The sequence below is a fragment of the Artemia sp. Qi Xiang Cuo genome, chromosome 20 (genome assembly GCF_049724085.1).
Source record: "Artemia sp. Qi Xiang Cuo chromosome 20, ASM4972408v1, whole genome shotgun sequence".
NCBI classification, from domain to species: Eukaryota; Metazoa; Arthropoda; class Branchiopoda; order Anostraca; family Artemiidae; genus Artemia; species Artemia sp. Qi Xiang Cuo.
This window is the reverse complement of record NC_142813.1, coordinates 52,557,216-52,563,215: the sequence shown is the minus strand read 5'-3', so window position 1 is coordinate 52,563,215 and position 6,000 is coordinate 52,557,216. Positions and strand designations below refer to the sequence as shown.

Below are 6,000 nucleotides of genomic sequence, written 5' to 3'. Positions count from 1 at the left end.
AATATGTTCAATATCACTACTCTTGTTTGAAATACTTTTTTTGGGGAACTTTTTTTTTAATAAATTTCTTTCCGTTTTTGATTGCCAATGTTATAGATTTTGTTAATACAAGGTTGATTTACTCAGTTTTTTATGTCTCTATTATAACAACATACATATCTAAACATAATTCAATTGTTCTATATAGCGATTTTTGAATGTTTTCAAAATCCCATTAATATTCAATGAAAGTTTCAACTAAATGTCATTAATTGTTTCTGGGATATTTCAGATACGCCCTTTTGATATCCAAGATGAATTTAGTATCTATTTCATTAAATATTCTGAATCTTAGTCGATCCTAAGATATTGCAGATATACTCTATTGATACTCTGGATGTACATAGCGTCCTTTAATTTAGTTTAAAATCCCCCTACGCCTTCCTTGAAGGTACAAGTAGCGTTTAACATAACCTGTAAGTTTCAACGTAGTGCCCTCAGTTATTCCTGATGCCGCCTATTGACAGTCAGCGTGTTTCAATTTTGTTCAACATTCATTGAAATGTAAAAGCAATCGTAAGAAGTTACAGTCACAGTTTGACGGTCACTTGACGACACCATGTTTTTGAGGCAATTTCTAAGAACAACGGCATGTGTCGTAATTGTGGTAGGTTTTTGAAACTGCTGCCGAAAGATGTCATTTACTGTCATTAGATGTCATTTACATCTAATGACATTTAATGTCATTTAGATGTCATCTTACTCTGACTCATGTTTTCCACCAAACCATCGACCTTCCTAACCATTTCGTGAACTTCAGATATCAAAATCGAAAATACTGCATCACCTATAGAGGGGGTTTGATATGGCTAAGAATAACAAATTTTGGTATAGGCTTAGCCTTTTTTGCAGCTGCGAATAAAATTTTTTATATATCGTCTAAGTAGTCCTCTATTTTGGTATGATTAATTATTCTTGAAGAAATTTCCAGCTCTTCGTACACAATTTCCTTTGCTTTTATAATACGATCTCATCGATAACCACCAGTTACATTGCATGTTATCAAGTCCAACTTAATACCATCCGTAACTGCTCGAGTAAGAAAGTTCAGCAACGGGTTAAGCACTAACTTCTCCGACATAACTAGTTCCAAACTAAAGTTAACTCCGAATTCTAAGTGCAAATCATCCAAACTGTGTCCGATGAAATTAACGTCTCAATGCAGCTGTCCAGATAACGAGCTACAAGGGTCTACAAACTTAAAAGAGTCAATGTCTGAATGGAATTCCAGACAGGAACTTATTGAACTGCCATGAAATAAATTTAACTAATGATCACAAAGGTAAGAAAATGACTTTCAAAGGAAAGACAAAAGACCCGAACGAATTAGAACTTTCACAAAATCAGCATATACAGCATTGTTTGCCATTACATCTCGAGCCGATATTATTTTTAATATTTAGTTTCTGAGTTTTTTAATTAATGCTGGGAAATCCAGGTCTTCCTTCCATGGAAAATTTCCTTCCCCCTCCCCCCGATAAACTCCTCCATGGAAAGTTCCTCCGACAAAAGCACCCCCACCAAAAAATTGCCCTCCTCCCCCCTCGAAAATATCTTTATACTTCCCAATAGCCAATACTATTTGTAGTCAATGGGCCAAGTTTATAACTTTCATCCCGTACCCCGGGGCTGTGGGGGTTCAGTTCATCCTCAAAGGACATACTAGATCTTTCGACCATACTGAAAAAAATGGCTATATTAAAATTTTGACCAGACAATTTTTGGTAAAAAAGGATGGGGGCAAGCTGCCCACTAATATTTTTCGTCACTCAAATAGGACACTAGAAACTTTAAGTTTTGATTAAATAAGCCCTCTCCTGATATTCTAGGATCGCTTGTACGATACGGACACCACTGAAAAAAAACCCAAATAAACAGGCATCCATATAAACCCCATGATTTGTAAACATTTTGAACAAACATCAAAATTTGATTCTTTTGATGTATCTATTATTATTAATATTATATTTATTACAATTTTGGCTACTATTGAGCAGTATTGCCCCTTACTTACAGTTCGTTACCTTAAACTGTTTGATATACAGACAAAACAGTACAACAAATATTGTTTTAGAATCTAGTTATTTAAAACAATTACCGATAATTTATTGTTAAATCAAAATTGAATGAGGCACTCTCAGCTTGAGAGACTGGTTATAAAATTCAGCTTTATTGAGCAAAGTAAGGATAATCACTGTCAGAGCTATCACGATTGTAATCGTAATAATCATCATAAGGTCCATCATCAGAATCATCAGATTCTGATTCAGATTCTTCATAAGGTCCATCATCAGAATCATCAGAAATGAAATATGTCCGTTTACAGGAGAATCTTAGCAAGGGTAAAGTGTCTGATAAGCTGAATTTATGTACCGGGAAGAATAATTTATCATTAACATATAAGTACCGCAGCTTTGGACAATAGTTGTTCACATTTTAGAGAGTCTTGTCAGTGACTCCTGAGCAATCCTGAAAAGAAAGCGAGAAAAAATTTCAAAAAAGAAGGCACGAACTTGGCACTTATAGACTGATGCTACATGCTGAATTAAAACAATGTCACGATAATTTTACAGCATCATCGTTAAACACAATCTAACAAAAATATTTAACATTTTTGAAGCGTCAAAAAAATATTTTAATCCAGCAAATAGCCTGTCTGAACACTGAACAAAAGAGAGCACTGACGTTACAAGTTGTTGTAGTTGGAAGTAATCACTGTTGTAGTTGCAAACAGTCGCATTTGCAGCCAAAATACTGGTAACAGTGGCCCTGAACGTCTCAAGTTAATACCCTTACCTGTTCCTAAAATATTGCAGGTATATTCTTTTGATAACTTGAATAAAGAAAATTTTTTTTAATTTAGTTCAACATAACCCTTTTTCCTAATGATAAATCTTACATATAGAATCCTAAAGGGGCCCCATAGGCCCCTTGTCCCAGGGCCTATGGGGCATGGGGTGAATAGACCTTACGACTATTTTGAAGAAAATCCCCTTTTAATATTCTATGATTTTAAAGAGGAGCATCTAAAAGGACAAGAGGAGGGGCTAGTCACTCCCCGTTGTTTTTTCAACTTCCCTCTAAACATGATTTTGAAGTTCTAACTTAATACTCTTAGCCATTCCTTACATATACCAAAGGATAATATACGCCATAAATCTTATTGTGACGAGGGGAAAAAAGAAAATGAATGATATATTTTTTTATAAAATAAATTTTAAAATAATCAGTCTTAAAAGCTAACCAAATTTATTATCGGTTTTAATCCAATTGATATGGAGTAATGTATGCACAACAAGTAGGTAATGTGTGACGATCTCTAAACGAAAGTATTTGTTTTATGAAAATGCAGTTGGGAAGAATGCCAGGCTGTCGCCAAGTAAGCCAGGTGCTGTTGTAACCTCGGTCTCCTAAGATTATAAACAAACTTCATTTAAATCAAGCGTGTGGTTTCTCAGTGTTTATATAGAAATCTACGCCCCTATTAGTTAATTAGTCGTCCATCGTTTTAAAACGGACATCTCAAAAAGAATCTCAAAAAGAATTATAGACTTCCTCAAAAAGAAATGGTAGGTTCATAGCAGACATTAATTGATTGATATAAATCTTAGTTGAAATAGGAAGCAATTTAAAATACTTAACGGAGAAAGTTTATCATGGAGCTTCATTTATGAGTGGCCAGTTTCAAGGCTGTGCTTCTATAGTCCGTGACACATTATCCCATGCAGTCTATGTTCACTGTGCAAGTCACCCCTTAAACTTAACCCTGTGTCATTTGTGCAACATACCTGTTATGAAACATTGTCAAGGAACTTTGAAAGAAGTAATTAATTTCTTTAGAATTTCACCTAAACGCTCTGCAACTTTCAAACAAATTATTAAAAAAAGTAATCCTATCACAGGGACAAAAAGAATAAGATTGAACACATGTTGCGAAACTAGATGGATCAAGCACTTAAAAGCAATCATTTTGTTTAAAGAGATGTTCATTATTATCTGTAAAGCTATGAGGGAAATTCAAGAATATCCTGATTCAGCTTCTGAATCTTCAAGCAAAGCTTATTCTTTGCTATCTGCTACTTAGAGATACAGTTTTGCTGCAGCTATGGGTACTGTCAGTAAAGTTTTTAGTCTGTCACACAATTTATCGACATTTTTGCAATCAGAAACTATAGATATCATATTTTTTCTAAAACACGCTGACGATCTTAAGACTGAAGTTAGAGACACAAGGGAGAGGAGTGAATCAATGTTTTTTCCTCTTTTTATTGAAGGGACTGAACTGTGACATGAAATCAGCATTGGAATGCACAGATCAGCTCCAATGCAAACATATAGGGATAATTATCCAACAGCGTAAAAGGATCCTGAAATGTATTACCGATTTTCTGTGTTTATCCCATTTATCAACAACTGTCTGCCACAGCTGCATCACCGAATACTTAGCCACAGAAAGTTGCTGGAGTCAATGCAATACCTACTCCCTCAGCACTGTATTTCGATAGACGAAGAAAAAACAAAGGATATATCAGATAATCTGACTAATTTTTGTATCTTGATGCAGAAAGCTATAGGGGAAGCTTGTAAGCTGAGTTACCTCTGTGGAGGAGAACCTGGATACATTCAGTAAATGTAGCACCAAAATGTTTCATAACGTGCTCAAAAGAATGTAATAAGTACATTTTCCGCACTCTACATCAATTTTTGAAGATTGGTGCAACGATTGTCGTCACTAAGGGTACGTACGAGCGTTCTTTTTCTACCGTTAGAAAAATGAATTCTTAAATCAGGAGTGCCTCAGGTCAGGAACAACTTAAGCGACTGGCCTTATTATTCATACATAGGTATGTTCTAGTAAAACCTGAAGATGTTCCGGAAAAACTAGCCTTTTGATCATAGATAAACTAAATTTTGATCAGTGTTCAAGGGAGGGGCATTTAAAAAGGACAGGAGGACTTGTAGTTCACAAATCCCTTTTCAACATACCCTGTAAATTTCAACTTAATTCCCTAGGCCGTCCCTTAGATATTGCTGATACGCCCTTTTGACATGTACGCCCTTTCCCCAAATGCATTATTATTTTACCATGAATATTTTGAACAAAAAGGCTATTTCAAAATTTTCATCAATTTGTTTTGGAGAGAGGGCAGCTAAAGAGGGCATTGGAGGGGTATCCGAGTCCTCCAACCCCTTTAAGTATTTACCTCAAAGTTTCCTGAGTTTTAACTTAACACCATCAGCTTTTCCTACGTTATTGCAGATCCGCTTTTTGATAAACTAGACGTATATAATGCCTTTTGATACCCCTCAACATTCTCCAAAGTTTCACCTCAATGCCCTTGGCTTTTTCAGATACACACAGAACCAAAACTTTCCCTTTTCTAATGATAAATTCTGCAGTTCAACAGTATATAAATTGCATAATTTACAATCCTTGCTACGACACTGTGGGGGGTATGGAATCCCTGGAGGCCTAGCTATTACATCTTTTGACCAATAGGAGCTAAATGATAGTTACAAAATTTCGACCATTGTTGGTGAGAGGAGGCACATAAAAAGGGCAAGGAGGGAGGGGTGGGTAGTAACTGAGAAATAAATCATTTTTTATCAGACGTTTTCCAATAATATTATTAAAAAAAAATGAAGGTCATGTCGTTTTAATCCCAGAATTTAATCCTTAGTGCCTGAGCGAATATTTTCAGGGAATAGAACATACAAGATAAGTATTATATTTTTAATTAGTTATAGCTAGCCCATATGCTTATACAGGTTAGCCCTTTAAATATTGTTCTTGGCTTCTAGAAAATCATTTAGCCTGTTTCTATGCATCTGCGGTTTAAATGCCTCGTGCTATCTTCTGAACTTCAACGGCTGCAGTGAATTGTTTCTGTGAGAACATTTTGCGATTTTCTGACATCCACTTTTCGTGAGCTGTTTTGCGCAAAAAAATTAACATCAATG

General features: G+C 35.3%; 1 pseudogene; it reads right to left on the bottom strand.

Moving 5' to 3' along the window:
* Positions 1-2,208: 2,208 nt before the first annotated feature.
* Positions 2,209-6,000, bottom strand: part of LOC148940349 (uncharacterized) — a 43,011-nt pseudogene continuing 39,219 nt past the window's right edge.